The following is a 24,657-nucleotide window of genomic DNA, read 5'->3' as shown; positions in this document are numbered from 1 at the left end:
TTATATCAGATAGTCCATGTTAATCAAGACTAAGTGGATAAAATAAGAAACAATAATTATGGTGACAATTTGACTATTTAAGAAAGAACATTGATGATGTAAGGTTTATTGTTTTTTCCAGCTATACAAAAGATGTTTCCTCTGTGCCATTAAGATGAATATTCTTTCTACTCATGTTATTAAAAATGCCTTTTTTTTCCAAGATGGCGTTTGAGTCTCAGTCAACACCTTCCTCCTTCTCTTCTATATCTTCACATTTCTTCTGGAGCAAAGGCCTAGCCCACTAACCTGATCATCTCTCACTTGGTCGTCATACACGCAGTGATGCTTCTCACTGCAGGGGATTTTTGTCAACAGACCTCTTGGAGTCTCTGGATTTTTGGAACGACTTCAAGTGTAAGGTGCTTTTCTACATGAGCAGGGTGGTGACGGCCTCTCCATCTGCACCACCTGCCTCCCGATCATGCTCCAGGCCATCACCACCAGCCCCAACACTGCCCGGATGGCAAAGTTCAAACATAAGTTCACAAATTACATTATCCATATTTTCTTCTTTTTATGGCCCCTGATTTTGTCTTTTAGTAGTAACCTGATATTTTACACTGTGGCTTCTTTCAACATGGCCCAGACCAATGTGCTGATTCTCGATAAATACTTTCACCCATGAACTCCAACATCAGAGGTCTGTTTTTCACTCTGACAACATCCAGTGATGTTCCTTTGTAGGATTCATGCTGTTCGCAAGTGCGTACACGGTCATTCACTTGTTCAGGCATCAGGCGGAATCCCAGCACCTTCCCAGCACCGGATTCTCCCTGAGAGCCTCTCCCGAGAAAAAGCCACCCAGATCATCCTGCTTGTGGTGAGTTTCTTTGTGGTCATGAACTGGACAAACTTTATCCTTATATCCTTTCAACCCTGTTGTGGGTGTTCGGAAGCTTGTGGACAATGTCTGTGCCACTGTTTGCTCTTTGATACAAATGAGTTCTGATAAAAGAATAATTAATAACCTGCAAAATATGCAACAGAAATTTCAACAATATTTATCATGCTAGGGATAAAAAGTTGTCTGAAACATAGATTTTTGTGTCATTAGTTAAATTATCCAAGCAGCATATAAACTGTTATCTAATTTAAATAAAATATATTGAGTCACACTTTTATTATCAAAATACTTTTGAATTTGATGCTCCCAAGGACAATATAGCTCCACTAGTTTGACATCCATTATGATTTAATATTCTCATATCAAACCTCTTAACTCTTTCATCTTTATCTGACCTTCATAAGGGAAAATATTTCTTTCTCCTTAAAGTATACTTTAAGAAGCCCCTGTTGGTATTCAGATCTTTCAGGGTTTTTCTTCTGCTTCTTCTTAGCTAAGAATCTAATTCTAGGGCCGAACGTGGTGGCTCATGCCTGTAATCCTAGCACTCTGGGAGGCCGAGGCTGGTGGATCACTCGAGGTCAAGAGTTTGAGATCAGCCTCAGCAAGAGGGAGACCCCGTCTCTACTAAAAATAGAAAGAACTTATCTGGCCAACTAAAAATATATTTATAGAAAAAAAAATTAGCTGGGCATGGTGGCGCATGCCTGTAGTCCCAGCTACTCGGGAGGCTGAGGCAGTAGGATCACTTGAGCCCAGGAGTTCGAGGTTGCTGTGAGCTAGGTTGATGCCACGGCACTCACTCTAGCCTGAGCAACAGAGTGAGACTCTGTCTCAAAAAAAAAAAAAAAAAAAAAAAAAGAATCTAATTCTAGTTTGAATTTCTCTCAGCACCATTACTAAACATTTCTCTGTTTTCTGGCTCTATACAAGCTGTGGAAACTTCCTTCTCACCTTTGGACATTAGGTTTTTTTTACTCTCTCACTTTTTGTTAAGTGTTTACCTTCTGTTTGGTGTTAGGTGCAGCTTGACTATCGCTTTTAATAATTTTTCTTTGCTTTTCTCTTTTCTATGTATTGTACTTCTGAATTTAATGATTCAGAACCCTTTGTTCTTTTTATATATTTTAGTGAACAAAGTACATGTGCTTGTTTTCTTCTCACTGTAGTCTTCATATAGGTATTACTAAATTTGTATTTTCTATTACGTTGTCTCCCTTGGACATGGTGCCCAAAATTACAGTTTCCTAGCCCTCTCCTCACATCAGTCTAATTTAATGTTTTACCCAGATGTTATGTATTAAGTGGATTTATTACATCTTCAATAGTTTTCATTTGATTTGCTCTTTCCAAACATGGCTTCTCAAGCTTATACTTTCTTGTGCTAGCCACGTTGTTTTGGTTTCCCATTTTCCCCATTGTATTGACTTAAACATTTTAAACATAATTCTTGTATCTCAATGTTAGGCAATGTGAAATTTCTTCTAACTCTCATCGTAGTATCTCATTCCTTATGTACAACATAACTTATAATTTGGCTGTCCCATATAAGAGACAGCATACTCGGGACATCTACAGCCACTTTTTAAAAAATGTATTCCATTATCCTGTAGCCCGTTGGACAATCCGTATGGATTTGGTGTCTTTGTGATCCGCTGTGTCTGAATAGAACATGTGCTTCTTAGTTGATTGCTCCCCTAGATAATGCCCTTGATTTACTTCTACTCCTGGGATTCTCACAATTTCCTTTTGCCTCTTCTCAGCATTGTATGGATTCTTGTATTTTTCTGAGGATTTTAGCCATGTGCATTAAAAGTGTTTGGAATGTATAGTATTTTCGCCAAAACACAAATATGAACAGTGTCCACATGAAGAAAATATTTCACACAATGTTTTTTGTAGCATCAACAGCATCTCATAATAAATCCCAAGTTTCTTCATCGTGAACACTCCCCCTCAATATGCCATATGGGAATTATAAGTTGTAAAATGTGATTATTTAAAAATGTAGTAGACATTTAATTTTATGTTTTGCCCAAATACCTGAAATGACAATACTAGACTACAGAGAATAGTACTTATATATGGTCAGAATTTCCATTGTCCTGTAAAATGAAGCTAATATTGGTAGAATTATTTACTTAAATTCACATATTTTGGTTCCAATTACCATGTTGCCTAAATTAGCCCTTCCCTGACCCAGTAAAAATGATCTCAGTTTGGATTTTCCATTTAATGCTGAAATCAGTTTAAAACATCCTAAAAGAAATCTGTATGTGACTCGGTATTACTGGTTGGTTATACTTTGATAGTTTCTGTTGTCATTTTACAGTGTTCACAATATTTAAGCAGTTGGATATTTGTTATTAATTTAATAAAAATTTTAGGCTTATTAATTATCCATTTAGCCAGGTGCGGTACCTCATGCCTGTAATCCTAGCACTCTGGGAGGCCGAGGCCGGAGGATTGCTTGAGCTCAGGAGTTCAAGACTAGCCTGAGCCAGAGCAAGACCCCATCTCTACTAAAAATAGAAAGAAATTAGCTGGACAACCTAAAATATATAGAAAAAAATAGTCAGGCGTGGTGGCCCATGCCTGTAGTCTTAGCTACTCGGGAGGCTGAGGCAGTAGGAATGCTTGAGTCCAGGAGTCTGAGATTGCTGTGACCTAGGCTGATGCCATGGCACTCTAGCCTAGGCAACAGAGTTAGACTGTCTCAAAAAAAAATCCATTTATAATACTTTTGTCTGTTATTTGAAAAGAATGTATATTCTCTGTTTACTGGTGAAAATGCTGCCCATTTATTTCTATGACTAATTAGTCAAACATTCTAATAAAATTGCCTAACACTTTAGGTTAATTTATTTACCATATACCAAAACAGTTAATTTTATGATGCTTTTAATATCACCTCATGTGACTGAAAATATGTCAATTTGTCATTTCCAATGAGTCTCTGAATTATTTATTTTTGAACTCTAGGTATTATATCTATAAATGTATCATGGCTTGGTATAGTACCTAATACACTGTATGTCCTATGTAAATACTAACCACCTTGAGGCATCAAATGATCTTTTATAAATACCATTCAATTATAATATTCTGTATTAGTCATAAAAATTATGTTTCTGTCTTATCTAAATACTGGTGAAAAGAGGAGGTTATCTCGGTCAGAGCCCTCTTCATAAAACCCAATGTCAAATTACAGTTTTACTAATATCTTTTATGTTCAATAACTTATTTGTCCCACACAGTAAATATGACTATTAGATACAGTAATTGTAGTCAGAATGTCCATTCTACAAAACAGGAAATTTTGGGTCTGTCATTGATTAGGGTAAAGCCTCATTGCATATTATTATTCTAGATTTTCTCAGGTCATATTTCCAGAAAATCTGTTACTGTGGAATACTATATATTAGAAATAAATATCTTTAGAGGTACAAATTTTGAAAGAAAACTAAAGAAATAGCTTATACAGATAGTCAGATATATATATATATATATATATATATGAATAAATATGATCCTGCCTTGCATAACAAAGTTTTGGTCAATGATAGACTGCATATACTAGAGTGCTTCTTTGAGATTGTAATGAAGCTGAAAACTTTCTAGTGCATGTTAAATTGAAGCACAATGCATTATCCATCTATCTATGGTGATGCTGGTGTAAACAAACCTGTGTTGCCAGTGAGATAAAACTATGGTAGACAATTATATGCAGTACATAATACTTGATAATATGATAATAAGTGACTATGTTATTGGTTTATATATTTACTGTACAACTTATAGTCCTATATGTTCATTCATGGCAAGTGACCTATACAAGGTATACCATTTTTTAATCTTTTGTAGTGTATTTTACTGTAACTTTTGTATGGTTAGTTCTCTAACCATAAATACACATTTAGATACACAAATACCATTGTGTTAGGATTCCCTACGATATTAAGTACCGTAACATGTTGTACAGGTTTGTAGCCTAGGAGCAAGAGGTGATACCACATAGCCTAGGTGTATAGCAGGCTATACCTTCTAGGTTTGTGCAAGTACATTCTGTGATGTTCACACAATGACAAAATCACCTAACAGTGCATTTCCCAGAACAAATCTCCATTGTTGAACGACATATAGGGCTTAAATGATAAATTGTATCAACATATGATAAAGATTATACCAATTCTTCACAGTAGCTTCTAAAAATAAAAGTAACGTATTCTAATTCATCCTATGAGGCCACCATTACCATGATACCAAAAGCAGGAAAGAAATCAAAAGTAAAGAAGACTATAGACAAAAATCCTTTAAGAAAACAGACACAGAAATCCTTAGAAAATACTAGCAAACTTCACAAGGAGCATATCAATATGGCTACATGACCTAGTGAGATTTTATTTTTAAAAATGCAATGTTGGCTTAATATCCAAAAGTTAATCGAGATAACACACAGTATTACTTTATTCAAGTGACAAAAGATATCTTTCCAATAGACACAGGAAAACATTTGACAAATCCAACACCCGCTGTGATAAAATCCCTAGCACACTACTCATATTTAGAAAATTCTGAGTCTTGCCAGAAGTAATCTATGAAAATCTACAGTTAACATTATACGTAATAGTGAAAGACCCAGTACTTTGCCTGTAAGTCTAGGAAGAAGACCAGATCTCCACTTTCCCTACTCTATTCAGCATTGTACCGGAGATAACAGCCAGGGAAATTACATTAGAAAGTGAAATAACATCCTCCAGATTGAAAAAAAGAACTACCTTTTATTGCAAACAACATAATCTTCCACATAAAAATTTGGAAGGAATTTAATGAAAACCCATGAGAACTAATAAAATAAATCCACCCATGTCACAAGATACAAGATCGATATATGTTATACTAGCAATTATCAATCTGAAAATTTAATTAAGAAAATACTCTATTCACAATGGCATCACAAATAAAGAAATACTCAGGAATAAATTTAATAAAAGAAGTGTAAGAACTTTACACTGGTTTTTAAATGCTAAAAGAAATTTTAAAATAAATGAATAAACGGAAAGACATCTAATGTTAAATAACAATACTTAATATTGTTAAGAACAGAAAACCCCATAAATTGATCTACAGAGTCAATGCAGTCCCTTCAAGTTTTTTTTTAATTGAACTGCCACTTCATCTTTACCGTTAAGTTGATGGTATTATTTATTTTGAAGTCACATGGCCAATTTCTGAGTCCATTCTTGAGCTTTTCCATCGTAATTTCTCCTATCCTTTCTGCAGATCTTCGAAATCTCAGGAACCAAAGGATCATAGAGGTTGGGGGCACACAACACGGAAACACTTGGGAAATGGTCAGTGCCGGTGACCACTCAGATCTAAGGAAGTGCCCACAGACGCTTCCATTTCTGTTAATGTTGGAGGGTGAAGTCGGGTAGTGAATGCGATCTTGTGTGGTTTGAAGGCGTAATCCGATGGCAAGTGGATCGTCAGGAAGAAGACCCTCCTTGGTAGGGGCTGATGTTGGGCCCCATTAGGGTCGCCTGCCAGTGGAGCATATCGTCCACGGCAGGCCCTGCTGAGACCTGGGCCGGTGGAGGAGCTCCTTGTCGCTGCTCTTTACTGTGCTGTCCTGAGCTGGGGACTCCCCTGCCCCCAGGCCACGCTGCCACCACCGCGCTGGTTCCCCTGGTTCCGCTGGTTTCTGGCAGCATGGCCCCATGGCTTGCCCCAGCTAGGCCGCCCCCATCCGGGTGCCAGCTGCTGGTGGAGACCCGCTCTGTGAGGTCACTGAGTCGATGTTGACAAGGCAGGGCGGCAGCGCCAAGGACGCGTCCCCTGGGGGCGGGGCCACCCTTCAAATTTTCAACTGCATTTTTATGGAAATCAACAACCTTACCCTAAATCTATATTTGTGTGTAAAGTATGCCAGAAACCACAAAATAATCTTTAAAAGGAGTAACAGTAATCAAAGCACGTAGTAGTGGAACTAGGATAGATGCAGGTAGACCAATGAGGAGATTTAAAGGTTCGCTAACAGACACAGGCATTTTCAGAAAGGCGTCAACAAATTTGACAGGAAAGAAAAGTGTTTTGAACAAATGATGCTGGTAAAATTGGATATGGAGATGCAAAAGGGAAAATGTGGACCCCAAATTTAAAACATGGGACAAAAATATTCAAAACGATTGTATATCTAAATGCCAGAATTAAAATATTCCTAGGAGGAATAGTAGAGTATTTTATTGTGATCTTGAACTAGGCAAAGATTGCGTAGATTTTACACCAAAAGAATAATGAAGAGAAAATTTGATGAATTGTCCATCAAATTTAAAATTTTTTGTCTTCAAACATCGTGAAAATGTAAGTAAATAAATGGGAAACTACTCCAGCTGCCGCCTTCATATCAGATTTCTTGCCTCAAGAATTCAGTAAATGCTGCTAAAAACACCCAGCCCTGTAGTAATTTGTTATGGCAGCCCTATCAGACTGACGTGATCTATTAGGACACACGCAGAGTGTCCCCTGCAGCATAGCTGAGATGGCAAGAGAATTGAATCATGTCAGGGTCCACCAGCATTGAAAGGCTAAAATGCTGTGAGAAATGGCCTCCCTGGTGGACTATTATGAACACAAGTGAGACCACAGCTTTCACCATGGCAGCATTAAGAGGATGTGTTCTGTGAGACAGCAAGTTGCAGACAGATGTTAGAATAGCTTAAACCCCTCAAATATTTTAAAATATAAACCATCCCAGTAAGAGTGATATTTGTTTGTTTTATACAACTGGAGGACTGGAAGGGCAGTGCAGCTGACAGCCACATAGGATACCTGTGGCAAGTAGCTAAAACTATAAAACAGTAGTCAAATGCAAAGACACTCATGGTGTAGTATAAAGTGAAAAAAATGCAAACAGTTTCTTTGATCTTCCTACAAGCATATGCACATGAATTTTTACCTAACCAAGTTGCCATTGGAGACTAATGGAGGCCAGGATTTTTTGGGAAGGGACTGTGAGACACTCAAGTAAAAAAGTCCTAGGACAGAACCCACGGAGTTCCCATATTTGGCTCTGAGTCCTAGGCCCACCTGGTCATGTTGAGCTCCAGGCCATGGAAACCATTCTGTGCCCACTCTCACCCCAGTGTAGTAATGGCCATGGTTGGTGGCGTGGTACCCTTACCCGTTACCCAAGGGGATGGAGTAGTTGGACCCACACAACTCCTCATTGATCTCCTGCATTGAGCCCTGCGAAAAAGGTGCCTGGCAGCAAGGTCAAGAGGTGTCAGTGGTCTTCTTAGAAATTCTATACCCTAGATCAGGGACAGAGAAGAATCTCCAGAGACCTCCAGCCAGGGAGGAAACCAAATGGTGAATCAAGGTCTCAGACTTAACATCTGAGTAGACAAGCTTGATCCCCAACACTCAACTTTCCATTCTGCCATCGTGACCTGGGGTATGAACATGACACACCCACCAGTGTTCCAACACCTGACAACCTGATTCTGCACAGGAATCCCTCTCATCCCTTTCCTCCCACACACATATATTAATAGGCATGGGTGTGACGCTGCCCAGGTGGAATCACAAGTGAGGCCTGACTTGGATGGACCTGCCCTGGGGTACCATGTGTTACCTTTGGGTGTCTCTTGTCAACTGGTCTGAAGCATCGTGGTGAGAAGCTTGAGCGCTGAGCCAATGTCTGCATCATTCAGAAAGGCTCTGACTCCAGGCCTCGAAGACAAGAGCCTCAGAGAGTTGGGATACAGGAGGAGGACATCTTACTCTCTTAAGAGTCTCCTGTCAAGTGAGTTGTATAGACGGCTGTCTCTAGAATGTGGGTGCCTGGTTATCAGAGCTCTAAGTTCTCTTGGGGTTAATCACCAAGCAGGTGAGGTCACTTCTTCAAGGTTCCATCATGTGGGCCCTTTTCAAAGGGCCCTCTGGGCTGCTGACTGCTCACCCTCCTCCCGCATGTCAGCTGCTGTCTTATACTCAGTTATGCAAACACAGCCTCCCTCAGCACCCCAGGAAGACTTGCATACAGTCAGAGCCACAGGTTTGGGGAGACAGAGCTGGGTCAGAGCTTTCTTGTTGTTACCAGTTATGCGAGCCCAGATATGTCACTGTGCCTCCAATGGCCTCCTCAGTCTTTCAACCTGCACAGTGGGAATAATGCTTACCAACTAGCTCCAAGGGAACTCATCTGGTGCATATGAGATAATACTTATAATTCTTGTAGGTGTGTATTACATGTAGCTAAAGCATAAGCTTAGAGATGGAAGAATTGTGATCAGTGGGATATAGCCTAGAATACAACTCAAACTGACATGGGTTCTGTCATTTGGATCTTGGGGAAATCACTCCCTCTCTTGGTCTCATTTACCAAGGCCCACCATGGGGGCGTTGGAATTAAATAAAATTCAGATTTTGTTATCTTCTGATAATAAACCTTCCAATGCCTTCCGCTTATATGTAGAATTAAGCTCATGTGCCTTACCTTTGTGTCTGTGGTGGGAGCCCCATGATGGTGCACAATGATCCCCACCTCCAAGTATCCCCATCCTTGTGTAACCAGTAAGGGTTAGTGACTCACTTTTAGTCAATAGCATGCAAACTAAAGATATGGACTGTCACCTCACAGATTGAATTACTAAAAGACTGTGACTTGCCACTTACTTTCTCTCTCAGGTGTCTTCTCTGCCCCCTCCCCGTACCTTCCTTTGGGGAAGCATGCTTGAATGTTTTGAGATTCTCTATTTATGGGCCTGTGTGACAAAGAATGGAGGGAGGGCCCAGGCCAATAGACAGAAAGGAACTCAGGCCCTCATTCCAAACTGCATGATGCCAGCAATTCACCAGATTGAGTTTAGAAGCTGATCCTCCGCTGCCCAAACTTTAGTGGGGGAAACACCCCCAGCCTTCTGAGAGACCCTGAGGCAGAGGCACCCAGCTAAGCCATGCCAGGATTCTCGGGCCACAGAAATTGTGACATAATACATGTTTGCAGTTTTAAGAAACTATCTTTGGAGGTGATGTTTTCAGAGAGCAGTAATGACACAGGGTGCCAGGACCCGGCCTCTGACCCTGTCTTCCCCCCACCCTCCCATTATCTCCTCTAAGGCTTGCTCTAGCCATAGTCGCCACCTGTCTAACCTCCTCTGGCCAAACTCATTTCTGCCCACAAGTTTCCATACCAGGGATACTTTCTCCCTGACACAATGTGCTAGTCAGCTTTTTCCAGAGGGGAAAGGAAACCAATAGAATTTATAGAGATATACAGGAAGAGATTTATTATGAGGATAAGCCTATGCAGTTATATAGGCAAAAAGGTTCCATATGCCAAATGAAAACTTAAGAACAAGTAAGCCAGGGGTCTGTATCTGAAGGCCTAAGAACCTAAAACTAGGAGGGTGGGGGACCGGGGAAGGTTCAATGGCCAGAGAACCAGGAGCTGTGATGTTCGAAGACAGAAGATTGATACGCCAACTCCAGAAGTGTGGGTGATAGTTTGCCTTTCCTCTACTTTTTTTTTCCCCAGTCAAATTTAGCAGTGGGATGGGGGGAGTCGTTGTATATCAACTTTAGTGACATTGATGGTAATAACTTCTGATAACCCATACGTTTCTGTTTTATCTGGGCTCTCAACAGATTTAATGGAGACTGCTTTCATTGGTGAGAGCAGAGTCCCTTTCCTCAGTCTCCTGATTCAAATACAATGTCTTTATGAAACTCCCTATAAGACACACCCAGAAATGATGTTTTGCCAGCTACCGAGGCATCCCTTTGCCCAATATCAATAAAATTAACAGACAGTCAATCACAAGAAGTTTTCCCCTTTTTAAACTTGGAACCCATAAGCATCTTCTTAAGCCACACTTAATTTCGAAATAAATATGACACGGTCATAATTCTACTTAACACGATAGAACTTGTGCACAACTGAAACTTGCAGACAACTTAAAACACACTTAGCCTTTGCCCAGAACAAGAGATAAACTCCTTGAGTGATGTTTTCTCATCTCTAGACATCCAGTAACTGAAATAATATGATGTAAAGTTACTCACGCTAAAATACTGATATAAAGTCTAAATACATCTTATGAAACATAAGGCAATAAGGGGAAAATGCAGAGATATTTGCTTAATACATATATATAAACAAAAAAAGTACTTATAACAAAATGTGGAAATACTCATGAAAATTACAGTCCTCCTTGCCACAGCTGGTCCCGTGGTCCTAGCTCATATTCATAAACTGGTTTCTTTCCCTGTCCATTCTGTATTTGCTGTAACTCCAGAAAGGTCCTGAGCTTGTCCTGGGTTTTACCTGCAAAGTTGACCCAAACCTTCGTTCTCGAATGGACTGGGTCAGTTACAGTACTGCTTGCATTGTGCTGTTATAGTTTTCACTGACCTTCATCACAGGGCATAGTGATACTAACAGATGCCCTGAGGCCACAGTCCACAACCTTTTTGGCACCAGGGTTCAGTTTCATGGAAGACAATTTTTCCACAGGCTGGGAGCAGGGGGGATGGTTTCAGGATGATTCAAGCATATTAATTTATTGTGCACTTTATTTCTACTATTACTGCCTTGTAATAGATAATGAAATAATCATACAAGTCACCATAATGCAACCTCTCTGCTAATGATCATCTTTATTTGCAGCCATTCCCGGATGCTAGCTCAGCTCCACCTCAGATCATCAGGCATTAGATTCTCATAAGGAGTGCGCAAGCTAGATGCCTCACATATTCAGTTGACAGTAGGGTTCACACTCCTGTGAGAATCTAATGCCACCACTGATCTCACAGGACATGGACCTCAGGCCATGGTGCAAAGGATGGGGAGCAGCAATAAATACAGATGAACACACTTATCTGCCTATTGCTGACCTCCTGCAGTGTGGCTGATTTGTAACAGGCCACAGACTGATACCAGTCAGCAGCCTGGTGGTCGGGGACCACAGTCCTAAGGGATCCTGTAATCCAAGCATACTGTTTCTTATCTCCATTGTGAAACAGTAGACCAAATTGCTCTTGGTAGTTTGGATCAATTACCTCAGCCAGCACTGTAACTCCTCCCTTCTTGGCCTAGTGACTCAGAAACATGAGGATCCCACAGTGGCCAGTGGCAGTCTTAACTTCCAGTGCAATGGAATCATTGCTGTGCCTCCTGGTGGAAGATTCCTCCTTCTGGGACTAAGAACTCTAGGCTAGCAGAGCATGAAGTCATGGGAACAAGAAGTCAAACTTTTGTTATTTGGTCACCAGGGATAATGGTGAGCTGTGCCATTCTCATTTCCACCACTTGGTTTTTTAATTTGTAAATCCTGAGTATAGGTGAAACAGCACCGTATGTTGGATGCCAATTCAGAGTATATACAGCCTTCTGTGCAAACTTATCTCATACCTTCAAGACACTGCACCTAATTGGTGCTGTAAATGCCTCTTCAAAGGGGCCATTTGAAAGTTCTGTGAGGCCTGCTCTTTCACAACAATGAAAAATATGATAAGAGCATGAATTTTGTGAGTATGGTTCCATTGCTACACTTCTTTGTGAAGTGAGTTCCTTAGTCAAATGCAGTGCTATGTGGAATAACAAGATAGTGGATGGGTATTCTGCAAGTCAATAAACAGTAGTTTTGGCAAAATCATTGCTTGCAGGGAAAGCAAATCCATATCCACAGTAAGTGTCTTTCCAGTAAGGACAAAAGCTTGCCCCTTCCATTATGGAAGTTGTCCAGTATAATCAACCCTGCGCCAACCGGCTGGCTGATCATCCTGTGGAATGGTACCATACTGAGGCTCAGGGTTGGTATCTGCTGTTGGCATATTGGGCACTCTGGAGGCCATAGCTAGGTCAGCCCTGGTGAATGAAAGTCCACATTACTGAGTCCATGCTTAACCTAAATTTCCTGCCAGGATGGCCACTTTGATCATGGGCCAAATGGGTGATGACAAGTGTGACTGCGGAAAGAGGCTGACTGGTATCCAAAAAACGGGTCATGGTGTCGACCTGGTTATTTAAACTCTTCTCTGCTGAGATCACACTTGGGTTGGCCTTGACATAGGACACAGATATATTCATGTTTCTGGCTTTTCCGGAAATATGTCTATGTGCATGCCTGTTCTCCAATTTGCCTTTCATCGATTTCCCAATCATTTTCTTTTCAAGTTGTTGAGACTCCAGCCAAACCGTGGGCCACAGCCAATGAACTGGTATACAGTACCATGTCTGGCCATTTCTCCTTCCAACAGAAGTTCACAATCGTGTGTACCACCCAAAATTTCACCCACTGGGAAGATTTTCCTTCACCTCTGTCCCTCAGGAATGTCTTAGAGAGGGGCTGTAGTGCTGTAGCTGTCCAGTTTTAAGTGGTACCTGCCTGTTGTGCAGAACCATCTGTCAACCAGGCCCCAGTCTATTCTTCCCCTGCCAACTGCTAATAGGTACTCCCCATCAGGTGCTGGCTTGGAGACAGAAGGCAGCGCAGGAGGAGAAGAAACCATTGGCATTTGGGCGACTTCTTCCAATAACTTAGTTGTGTTTCTGGATCTGCTTGGGATCAATCATGTATATGGCACTTCCATTTGACAACAGAGTATTGCTACTCAACCTTATGGCTTGGTGGGTCAGATAATACTCAGCTTATCATAGGCAGCTCGGGTTACACAGTAACTTGTGGCCAATGTCCATCATGCAGTTTCTACAAAGGCCAAGTAGTAGGCTAAGGGCTGTCTCTCAAAAGGAGAGTAGTTATCTGTAGGTGATGGCATGGCCTTGTTCCAAAATTCTAAAGGCTGACATATGATCCACTTATTGGGGCCTCATAAAGGCTCCAAAAAATTCCTCACTGCCATTGATACCTGAGGAACCACTGGATCTTGATAACCTGGTCTGAGTGGCAGAGCGGCTTGCACAGCATCCCAGGCCTGCTGCAGAGTTGTCTCCTGGACCTCCTGGAAACTAGCAGCCTTTCAGGTCATTTGGCAAGTGGGATCCAGTGATACACCCAGGTAGGGAATATGCTGCCTCCACAATCTAAAGAAGCCTCTATGCACTGTGTCTTTTTCCTGGTTGTGGAAGGAGCCAGATGCAAAAACGTACCATTTACCTTAGAAGAGATATCTCAACATGCCCTAGCCACTGGGCGACTAACAATTTCCGGAGGTAGAAGGCCACTAAATTTTAGTCAGATTTATTTCCCATTATCTGACAAGCAAATGGCAGTTTTGTTCCTGGGGGGAAATTCCAATACAGAGAAAGGAGAAACTCAGATTCATAACATTAAGACAGTCCCAGGAAAAGCTGGAATGGGCCAGCATCTGCAGTTCCTGAAGCCAGAGAAAAATATATATGCCTATATATAGGCATATAAATGCAATATATGCCTATATATATGCATTTATTTGTGTATTAACGCTTCATTTTTCTCATAGTGTATCATATTTGATGGCTTTGGATTGTCCTGGTTGATTAACTCCCCCAGGGCTGATATAGCCCCTTTCGTGCAGGTGAAGGAATGCAAGAAGGGGGTGGGTGCGGCCATAGGTGGGGAAAGGAGGATCGCCAGAAAAGGATCACCATCCCCCCTGGAGGGCAGTCAGGTGAGAGGTGCCCAGCCAGCCAGTGCAGGTGCCCCAATGAGGATGAAGTTACCCAGTAAGAGGGCACGTGTGATGCCAAGTCAGGAATTGAGAGCATCCCTGGCACAGTCCAGTGAGAGCCAAACTCTGTCATCAGCAGAGAGGGCACAGCTGTCCCAGTGTTGGCTGAAAATGAGGGGAGATAAAGAGAGTGAGGATCAGCTGTGGCTCTGGAGGAAACTCACCAGTGTGAGGAAAGAGACATTAACAGGATGTAACCGGGACTTGACTGTAAACGTGGACTAGTGGCAGAATGTTGGCAAAGGCATTACAAGCAAGCTGGAAGGTTGGCTGCTCAGTGGGTGGCTGAAATGACCCTGTAATGAAAATTTTCATTGACTTTGGTGCAGAGTAGTCAATGAGTAGGTGTGGAGAAGCCACCTAGGGCAGCAAGAGCCACCAGATGTACTGAGGCTGAGAAATAAATAGTCACATGAGGATGTAAAATGAGTTGAACAGACTTGGACTTAGCGGTAGTAGGCTTGGAGTTGCTTGATTATGAGCAATGGCAGGCTGGAATGGGACAGGATCTAAAAGACTCAGAAACAAGTAGTAAGGTCTGAAGACACTGGGTGTGCAGGAGGTGATGTCGTAGGTGCAAATCTTGATATTGGAGATGGCCCAGTCAAACCTAAGTTTTTAGTTCTATCTGTCCTAAGTGACTTGCAAGCACAACTGAGGTGTCAAGTGTTTCCAAGTGGTACAGGGTGTAGAAACAGCAATGGAGGTGGCCCAAGAGACAGATAAAGTAATTGTGGCCTGAGGCTGCCTTCCTGCCTTAAGTCTTTAAGAATGAAACTGCAACCTAACTTAATATATAAAGAAACCGGAAACCCAACTGAGGAGTATGTTTTGTGTAGAAAATAGCTGAGTCTTGGGCACTAACAGCAACCAACCTTCAGCCACCCACAGGCTACCAATTGTTCAGACCTGCCCCCAAAAGGCCAAGGCCGAGCTGTAACCAGTGAAGCCGTCTCTGTATCTCATTTGTGTTTGCTGTCTCTAAATACTCTCTGCCCACATTGTGGAGCAAATCTTTGACCTCTTCTGGTCCCAAAGGCTGCCTGACCTGTAAATTATTCATTGCACAATTAAACTTTGTTAAATTTGGTTTTTCTAAAGTTTAAGACTGGTGAGAAAAATGCACCTGTAAAGGTCTTGCTAAGTCAAGATGTATTCGGGGTTGGTGGGACAGTCTATGTGACCATGCGAATGAAAGACAGAAATTGTAACAATGAGAGCATGTTTCAGCAGGTGGAAAAATTGGTGTGTAATCTGGAAGGGCATGAAGCAGTCACCAGGGCCAGAAGTCATACATGCTGTTGTGCATGAGACAGCTGCGTACAGATTGGAAAGACGTAAGCTGCGTCAGGGACTGGGTGACTCTTGCAAAAGTTCTAGCCTGTAAAGTTGTCATAGCAGTAGAGGATTCTCCAGAAAAGCTAAGAATAAAGGTGAGGAGGTGTCCGTGGAAGCTGATCCAGCTGGAAGCTTTGCCATGTGGTGGAAGAAAGCAGACTCCCTATAGGCAGGGAAGAAGCTCTGTGGCAGAGAAAAGCTACCTGTGGTCAAGCAGGTAATGGTATTAGCCAGCTGCATTGTCAGATGACAGAGTTCATGGGGGTGGGAAAAAAGTAGCAGTAAAGTCTCAGTTTCTGTTTATCACAAGGAAAGACATGGGTGCCAGGGGAAAGGTGTCATGAAGTCAATGTTGCAATAGGTGTCCTTCTCTGCTATTAATTCTTGGAATTCTGTCAGTAAAGCCGTTGAGGCAATGCAGTGTCAAAAACCAGAGTAACAATGGTCAAATCTAGGAGTCCCCCTTTAGATACCACAATAAAAGTAGTTGGTTAAATAAAAAAGGGACCCTGCGTCAGCCCAGTCCAGACAGAGCAGGAGTAGTTGCATCCACAGGGGTCTGACAGGGTCCAGTGTCAGCCTCTGCATGAGGAATGTGGGGGCACCATTCCAGAGTTTCTGATTGGGACCATAAGTGGGAGCACAGCCCACAAGCTTGCTGACAGAGCAGTAGGAGCAAACATCAGGGCGTTTCTTCCAAGACTCGTGATGCATCGCTTCTCGGCCCTTTGGCTAAGATCATGTGTCGTATCTGTTCTTCTCAGTTTAATATCTGATATGTCCTCCATGCAAGACTGGAAATGCTAATCATGTTGGCATTTTAGCAGGATGAGCAGAGTCCTGTCCTCATTAATCAGTTGTTGCTGTATTATTGGGAGGAATTACCACAGGGGTACTTGGCACAACAGGGACAGGTTGGGTCTGGGGTTTGCGGCAGACAAGATGGAATCAGTAACCAGGCCTCACAGTGCAGGCTAATCTAATTTTTATGCTCTCCTCAAAATTTAAATATTTATGATGATGAATTCAAGTATAATTATAATAGGCATGTTTTCCAAGTTGAAGACTAAATGTCAAAAAGAATGTTCCAGAATCCTTTGATATGAAATATCATAGTGGAAGTCACTGGATCTCAAATACATTCATGTAAACTAACTCTTCTGGCCAAATTAGAAATAACGTCTGGTTGTTAGCCTACATATTACCTACCATATTGGTGGTGGAATCACCCTCAGTATTAGATATTTTCATGCAGTTTTGCTGTGTCTAATAACAGCTGTGATGATATCAGAGAAAAAACTCTTCATAGCTCAAAAGCATTTTTTAAAAAGAACATAGAAAACAAGTAAAGTGAATACATAGAATTATGCACCTGCCGATGGGAAGGTAATTTCAAATATAGACATGGAAAATGAAAGTCAATCACTTCTTTTCCTGCATGGAAACAACACACAGTATTTTATTTGTAATTTAGGTAACAGAACTAAGATTTTATGTAGCATTTACAACATCTTATATCATAATGTAGGATTTTATTGCTCTTTACCAGTCTTCTCTGAATTTCTATATATAGGCTTCTATGGTGTAAGTGGGGCAAATATACTGACACTGCTCTAGGGCTCTCCATTCTTAACCAAACCCTCTTATACACTGATGGGGCCCATGGCCTTTATTCTAAAAATGAATTAAAATCAAAATGAAAATTAAAAATTACCTAACTCTATTTAAATAATAAGAAATGTTTTCTTCTGATGAGATACATTTCCTTTCACTCTACAATAAGAGACTTTTAACAGTTTCTTCGCTATCCAACCAAGCCAAAGTAAAATTCAAAATAATCAATAAGTTGCAAAATTTAGAAATTAACTTTGATTTTTCTCTAAGTTTTAAAAACTTTCTAGTGTTTAAAAATGCTACAATGTTGATTTTATAGCTTTGCTCTGGTTTAAATATGTGATCCAAAATTGTGTTGGAAAATTAATAGCCAATGCAGTAGTGTTGAAATGTGGGAACTTTAAGAGGTGATCAGGTCATGAGGGCTCTGCCCTCCTGAATTCACTAATACTGTTACCAGAGGAGCAGTTTAGTTATCACAGGATGGGGTTCCTGATAGAGGAATGAGTCCTTCTGTCCCCCACTTCCTCCCCTCCTTGCCATCCCCTTCCACCATGGGATTATGCAGCATGCAGGCCCTCATCAGATGTGGTCCCTCAGTCTTGGACTTCTTGCCCTCCAGAAGCACGAGACAAATAAATTTCTTGTCTTTATAAATTACCCAGTCTCCAGTTTCCTGTTATAGCAGCACAAAATGGACTAAGACACAGTCCTCATTTATAGTACATGCTAAGTAGGAAAACATCTGAAAGGATAATGGAAAATTACTACAAAATAGTCCTAATGCATTGCGCTGGAAGGGTAGGGATCAGCAAAGTTTTCTAAATTATTTTGTAAATGAAGTCGAAGTTTATGTTTTAAATTATCGTGATGTTCAATAACAGAATGCAATTAAGATTGCCTATCAGCTGACATTAAGATAGGGACATTACCCTGGAGTACCCAGATGGGCTCAATGTAATGAGAAGAATCTGTAAATGTGTAATCAGGAGGCAAGAGACTCAGTGTCACAGGGATATAACATAAGCACAACCACTGCTGGCTTTGCAGGTAGTAGGCAGACAGGACCCAAGAATTGCAGGTAACTTTGAGAAGCTTGGGACAAAACCCAAAACCAAGAAACCCAAGAAAATGGATTCTCATCTAGAGCCTCCAGCAAGGAATTCAATCTTGCTGACGTCTTCCTTCTCCTCCTCCTTCTCTTAAGACAAATTTTGGTCTTTGACACTGAGGAATGCAATATGATAAATATATGTTGTTTTAAGGCTCTAGGTGTGTAATAATTGTCTAACTCAGATTATCATCACGTTTTATAAGAAGGTTTTTTTAAGCATCGTCTTGATATTAATAGAATCTTTTCTCCTTTCTGTCAGAATAAATGAAATTTCATCAAACTGTGGTAAAAACTCCATTATATCTCCAAAGAAAAAGTTTTAGGCAATAAGTCTGAATGTTAAAAACCCAGAAAAGATGTAATGGACATAAGATTTTTTTGTTAATTGTTAGACTTGGTGATTCTTTTTCCTTTAACATAAGTTTAATTCAGTTCATTTGTGCAAGCACCATTGAGTAATTTTTGTATACTGAATGTAATTTTAATGAGAGAAAGTAGAATATTAATAAATGCTTCCAAGTAGTGAGGCCCAGGTGTTGTAGAAGCATAGCTAATGGACAGTTGCACAGGCTTGGTTGTGCTTGAGATGGTGTTAGGTGTATAAAAACTACATAACATGGCCGGGCGCGGTGGCTCACGCCTGTAATCCTAGCACTCTGGGAGGCCGAGGTGGGCGGATCGTTTGAGCTCAGGAGTTCGAGACCAGCCTGAGCAAGAGCGAGACCCCATCTCTACTAAAAATAGAAAGAAATTATATGGACAGCTAAAAATATATATAGAAAAAAATTAGCCGGGCATGGTGGTGCATGCCTGTAGTCCCAGCTACTTGGGAGGCTGAGACAGGAGGATCCCTTGAGCTGAGGAGTTTGAGGTTGCTGTGAGCTAGGCTGACGCCATGGCACTCACTCTAGCCTGGGCAACAGAGTGAGACTCTGTCTCACAAAAAAAAAAAAAAAAAAAAAACAAACTACATAACATAAAAAATAATACAGAGAGGCTGATTATTGAAAAATTTGTATAAGCTAGTAAGGGTTACTCAAGGATCATTGGGTTCAATAAAAATGATAGTAGTGGTAATAATTTTGCCTATAAAAATAACAGATTATCTGAGTTCTATTGTGTTTTTCATAAAACAAGGTATGTTTCTTTTTTGCTGTTAAAATGAGAAAACATTCCACTTATGTTACCATTAGAAAATGTCTTTTTTTCTGAGTAGGCTTGTTAGCAAACACTTTTCTCCTTCTCTGTGCATCTCCACACTCCATCTTGAATGTAACCCTAAGCCCACTGATGTGACCAGCAGTGACTTGGCCCAAGACTACATACAGCGATGTTCCTCATTGAAGTTTTTACAGTATTTTGAGAACTGGGTGACTCACTGGATTTTCAAAATGACTTCAAAGGTGAGGCATTTTTCTACCTGATCAGGGTGATGAGAAATTTCTCCATCTGCACCACCTGCATCCTGAGCTTGCTCCAGGTCATCACCATCTACCCTAGCACCTCCTGGTTTGCCAGGTTCAAAAAGAAATTCAAGTGTTACAGCTCTTATTTCTCTTTCTTCCTTGGGTTTCTCTGTGTGTCTTTCAGTAATAACCTGATCTTCTACACTGTGAGATCTTCCAACTGGGCCCAGACCAATCTAAGGATTTTCACTAAATACTGCTCCCTTTCTCCCAGAAGTTATATGAACAGGAGTCTGTGTTCAATGCTGGCACTCAAGAGATACCTCCTTTTTTGTAGGAAATATGGTTCTGTAGTGCATTCATGGTGATTGTCTTGTACAGGCATCAGAGGCGATCCCACACCTTCACAGCACCAGCCTCCCCCCAGGAGCCTCACAAAAGAAAGGGCCTCCCAGACCATCCTGCTGCTGGTGAGTTTCTTTGTGGTCATGTACTGGTGGATGTCATTATTGCATCCACCTTAAGTGTGTTATGTGGGTATGACACAGTCATCCTAAGTGTCGAGAATGTTTTGGTCAGTCTCTATGGCACTGTCTGTCCCTTGATAGAAATGTGTTCTGATAAAAGAATAAAAAATATTCTGCAAAATACACAATCAAAGCGCCATTAATTTTTAACAAAATACTGATGGAAAAAATCTATAGATTCTTCTACCAATTATTCCAGTAGTATAGGATTTGTTATCTGATTTAAATAAAATGTGTAGAATTAACATATACAGACACACACATACACACACACACACATAACCATTTTTTAATTTGATGCTGCCAAAGGCTATTTGGCTTCTCATATTCAATGTTCATCAGTGTTTGATATTCCCATATTCAGTCTCATATTCTTTAATTTTCACTTTTAACATTACATACAAAACATTACTTTTCTCTTAAAATACAGTCCTAGGAAGCTCCTATTTGTAACTAAATCACTTGGCGTTTTTACCTTTGAAATTATATTAATTTACCCATTTTTGTTAAAATTAGTTTAGTTAAGTATTCAATTCTACGTTTAATGATAGTTTCTCTCAGCATTGTTTATATTTCTATTTTTAGCTTCACATATGCTATGGAAATTTTGTTCTCATTTCTATAGGTTATCTTTGTTCTCAGTCATTTTCAGTGCTTCCCTCTTCTTTGGTGTTACACAGCTTGAATACTATTTTGTTTAAACCTTTTTAAAAAATTATTCTCATTTGGACACACTGCATTTTTTTTAACTGAGTGGATTGAAGGATTCATGGATTCATGTCTTGTTTTCAATTTTAGAAACTTATACATAACCAATGCCTTGACTATTACCTTGCATTTTTTTTTATATATCTAGATAAAAAAAGAGATGGGACCCATATGTTTTTATTATATTCTTCACCTATGTATGTTTGTATTTCCCATAATGTTTCCTTTTTTTTACTGTATTTGACTACGTTGTGTTCAATATTCCAGTTTACTAACCTCATTAGCTCAGTATAATTTAGTATTTCATCCATATCTTGTATATTAAGTTACTTGATTATATTTCCAATTGTTTACTTTCTATTTGGCTCTTTTAAAAACTTGGCTTGTCTAGCTTATAATTTCTTATTTTTTCCACATTATATGTTTTTTCCACATTTTATATTTTTTCCTATTGGATTGACTTACACATTTTAATCATTATTGCTATATCTGAAATTTATGTGATATTGAATTTCTTCTGACTCTCATCCTCATAATTTATTTCTTCATTTGCAACATAAATTATAATTTGGTTCTTATATAGGAGAGATTTTTCATTTGTGATGTCTGCAGTCAGTCTTAAAAGAGTAGATTTTTAGATGTTTATAACACAGAAAATTACAAATATGTTAAGTGATGACTTTGTTATTTAGCTTAATATTTTCCCAATGTACACCTACACCAAAAGATCCCATTGCAACCAACATATACCACTATTTTTTAGTTAAAAGTAAAATTTTTTCAAAGTTGATGATTTTTTCCAATGAATCTTTGAGCTATTCATTTTATATTCTTGTATCTTAAGCCTATATATATTTAATGGCTTAGAATAGTGCCTAACATATTGTGTCTCCTGAATGCTAACCACACTTATTGTCAAATTATCTCTTGTACATATCATTCTTCAAATACAGTATTATTTTGTATTTTTCCTTATTAAAAGTTTTCTTCTCATCTAAATATTACTAACAAAATATAAGGGGCAGCCTTGCTTTCCCTGATTTATAGATTTCAAAGTCCAATGGCAGTTTCACGAATTTTTTATCTACCTCACTTAATAAATGTGAATTTTTTTGTGTGTGGGTTTTTTTATTTCAGGATATTACTAGGGCATAAATGATTAGGTTATATATATTGCCTTTGCACTTCCTGAGCCAGAGCTACAAGCATTCCCCTCCCCCAGACAGTATGAAACTCACCCATCAGGCATGAATATACGATTCCGTCCTCCCTGCCCCAACACCCAATGAATGTTTCTTATGTGCACATAAGTCTTGATCACTAAGTACAGATTTTATGGTGAGTAAGTACCTGTGGTGCTTGTTTTTCCATGCTTGTGATACTTCACTTAGGAGAATGGGCTCCAGCTCCATCCAGGAAAATACAAGAGGTGCCAGTTCACCACCATCTTTTTGTGGCTGAGTAATATACCATGGTATACATACCCCATATTTTATTAATGCACTCCTGTATTGATGGGCACTTGGATTGTTTCCACATCTTTGCCATTGTGAATTGTGCTATTATCAACATTCATGTCCAGATGTCTTCCTTACACAATGTCTTTCTTCCTTTTGTATATGCCCAGTAGTGGGATTGCTGGATCAAATGGTAGTTCTACTTTTAGTTCTTTGAGGTATGTCCATATTACTTTGCATAGAGGTTGTACTAGTGTGCAGTCCCCCTAGAAGTGTATGAGTGTTCCTATCTCTCCGCATCCATGCCAACATTTATCGTTTTGGGACTTCTTTTTTTTTTTTTTTTTTTTTTTTTGAGACAGAGTCTCACTCTGTTGCCCAGGCTAGAGTGAGTGCCGTGGCGTCAGCCCAGCTCACAGCAACCTCAAACTCCTGGGCTTAAGCGATCCTCCTGCCTCAGCCTCCCGAATAGCTGGGACTACAGGCATGCGCCACCATGCCCGGCTAATTTTTTTTTGTATATATATATTTTAGTTGTCCATATAATTTCTTTCTATTTTTAGTAGAGATGGGGTCTCGCTCTTGCTCAGGCTGGTCTCGAACTCCTGAGCTCAAACGATCCGCCCACCTCGGCCTCCCAGAGAGCTAGGATTACAGGCGTGAGCCACCGCGCCCGGCCGGGACTTCTTGATAAAAGCCATTCTCAGTGAAGTTAAGTGATAGCTCATTGTGGTTTTGATTTGCATTTCCTTGATGATTAGACATGTTGAGCATTTTTTCATATGGTTCTTGGCCATTCGTCTATGTTCTTTTGAAAAGTTTCTGTTCATGTTTTTTGCCCACTTCTTAATGGGGTTGTTTGATTTTTTTCTAGCTGATTTTCCGGAGTTCTATATAGATATTAGTTATCAACCTTTTATTAGATGTATAGCATGCAAATATTTTCTCCCATTCTGTAGGTTGTCCATTTGCTCTAGTGATAGTTTCTTTGGCTTTGCAGAAGCTTTTAAATTTGATCAATCCCATTTATTTACTTTTGTTGATGCTATCATTGCTTTTGGGGTCTTCCTCATAAGTTCTTTGCCTAGACCAATGTCTATAAGAGTTTTTTCAATGTTTTCTTCTAGAATTCCTGTGGTTTAATTCCTTAGGATTAAGTGTGTTATCCACCATGAATTGATTTTTTGGAGAGGTGAGAAGTGTGGATCCTGTTTCAGTCTTCTACATGTGGCCAGCACCATGTAGTGAATAAGGATTCTTTTCCCCAGTGTGTGTTTTTCTCTGCTTTGTCAAAGATCAGAAGGCTATATAAGGATGGTTTTATATCTGGGTTCTCAGTCCTGTTCCATTGGTCTCTGTTTCTGTTCTTGAGCCAGTATCATGCTGTTTTCATTACTATAGCCTGGTAGTATAGGTTGAAGTCTGATAAATTGATGCTTCCCAATTTGTTCTTTTTGCTTAATGTTGCTTTAGCTATATGGGGTCTTCTCTGGGGTCATACAAACTGTAGAATTATTTTGTCTAGATCTGCAAAAAAATGATGTTGGTATTTTATTAGGGATCACATTGAATCTGTAGATTACTTTGGGCAGTATAGACATTTAAACAATGTTGATTATGCCAACCCATGAGCATGGTGTATGGTTTTCCTCCTGTTTACGTCCTTTGCTATTTCCTTCCTTAGCATTTTATAGTTCTTCCTGTAGCGGTCTTTCACCTACTTAGTTAAATATATTCCTAGGTATTTTATCTTCTTTGTTGCTATTGTGAAAGGTACTGAGTCTTTAATTTGGTTCTCAGTTTGTCTGTTGGTGTATATGAATGGTAGTGATGTGTGGATGTTGATTTTGTAACCTGAGATTTTGCTGAACTTAGTTATCAATTCCAGTATTCTCTTGGCAGAATCTTTGGGGTTTTCTAGACATTAGCTCAC

General features: G+C 40.0%; 1 protein-coding gene and 2 pseudogenes across 1 annotated transcript in view; 1 reads left to right on the top strand and 2 right to left on the bottom strand.

Annotated features, from left to right (window-relative positions):
* LOC138382890 (zinc finger protein 91-like) overlaps positions 1-24,657 on the bottom strand; it is a gene marked incomplete at its 3' end in the record, with an annotated part of 192,516 nt that overhangs the window by 128,775 nt on the left and 39,084 nt on the right. The gene's annotated exons all lie outside the window — the stretch shown is intronic.
* On the bottom strand, positions 6,103-6,444 carry LOC138382502 (ubiquitin-conjugating enzyme E2 D2-like; annotated as a pseudogene).
* Positions 16,611-16,789, top strand: LOC138383141 (U2 spliceosomal RNA; annotated as a pseudogene).

This window comes from Eulemur rufifrons, chromosome 4 (assembly GCF_041146395.1).
Source record: "Eulemur rufifrons isolate Redbay chromosome 4, OSU_ERuf_1, whole genome shotgun sequence".
Classification (NCBI taxonomy): Eukaryota; Metazoa; Chordata; class Mammalia; order Primates; family Lemuridae; genus Eulemur; species Eulemur rufifrons.
The sequence above is the reverse complement of the archived record's forward strand: the minus strand, read 5'-3'. Positions and strand labels throughout refer to the sequence as shown.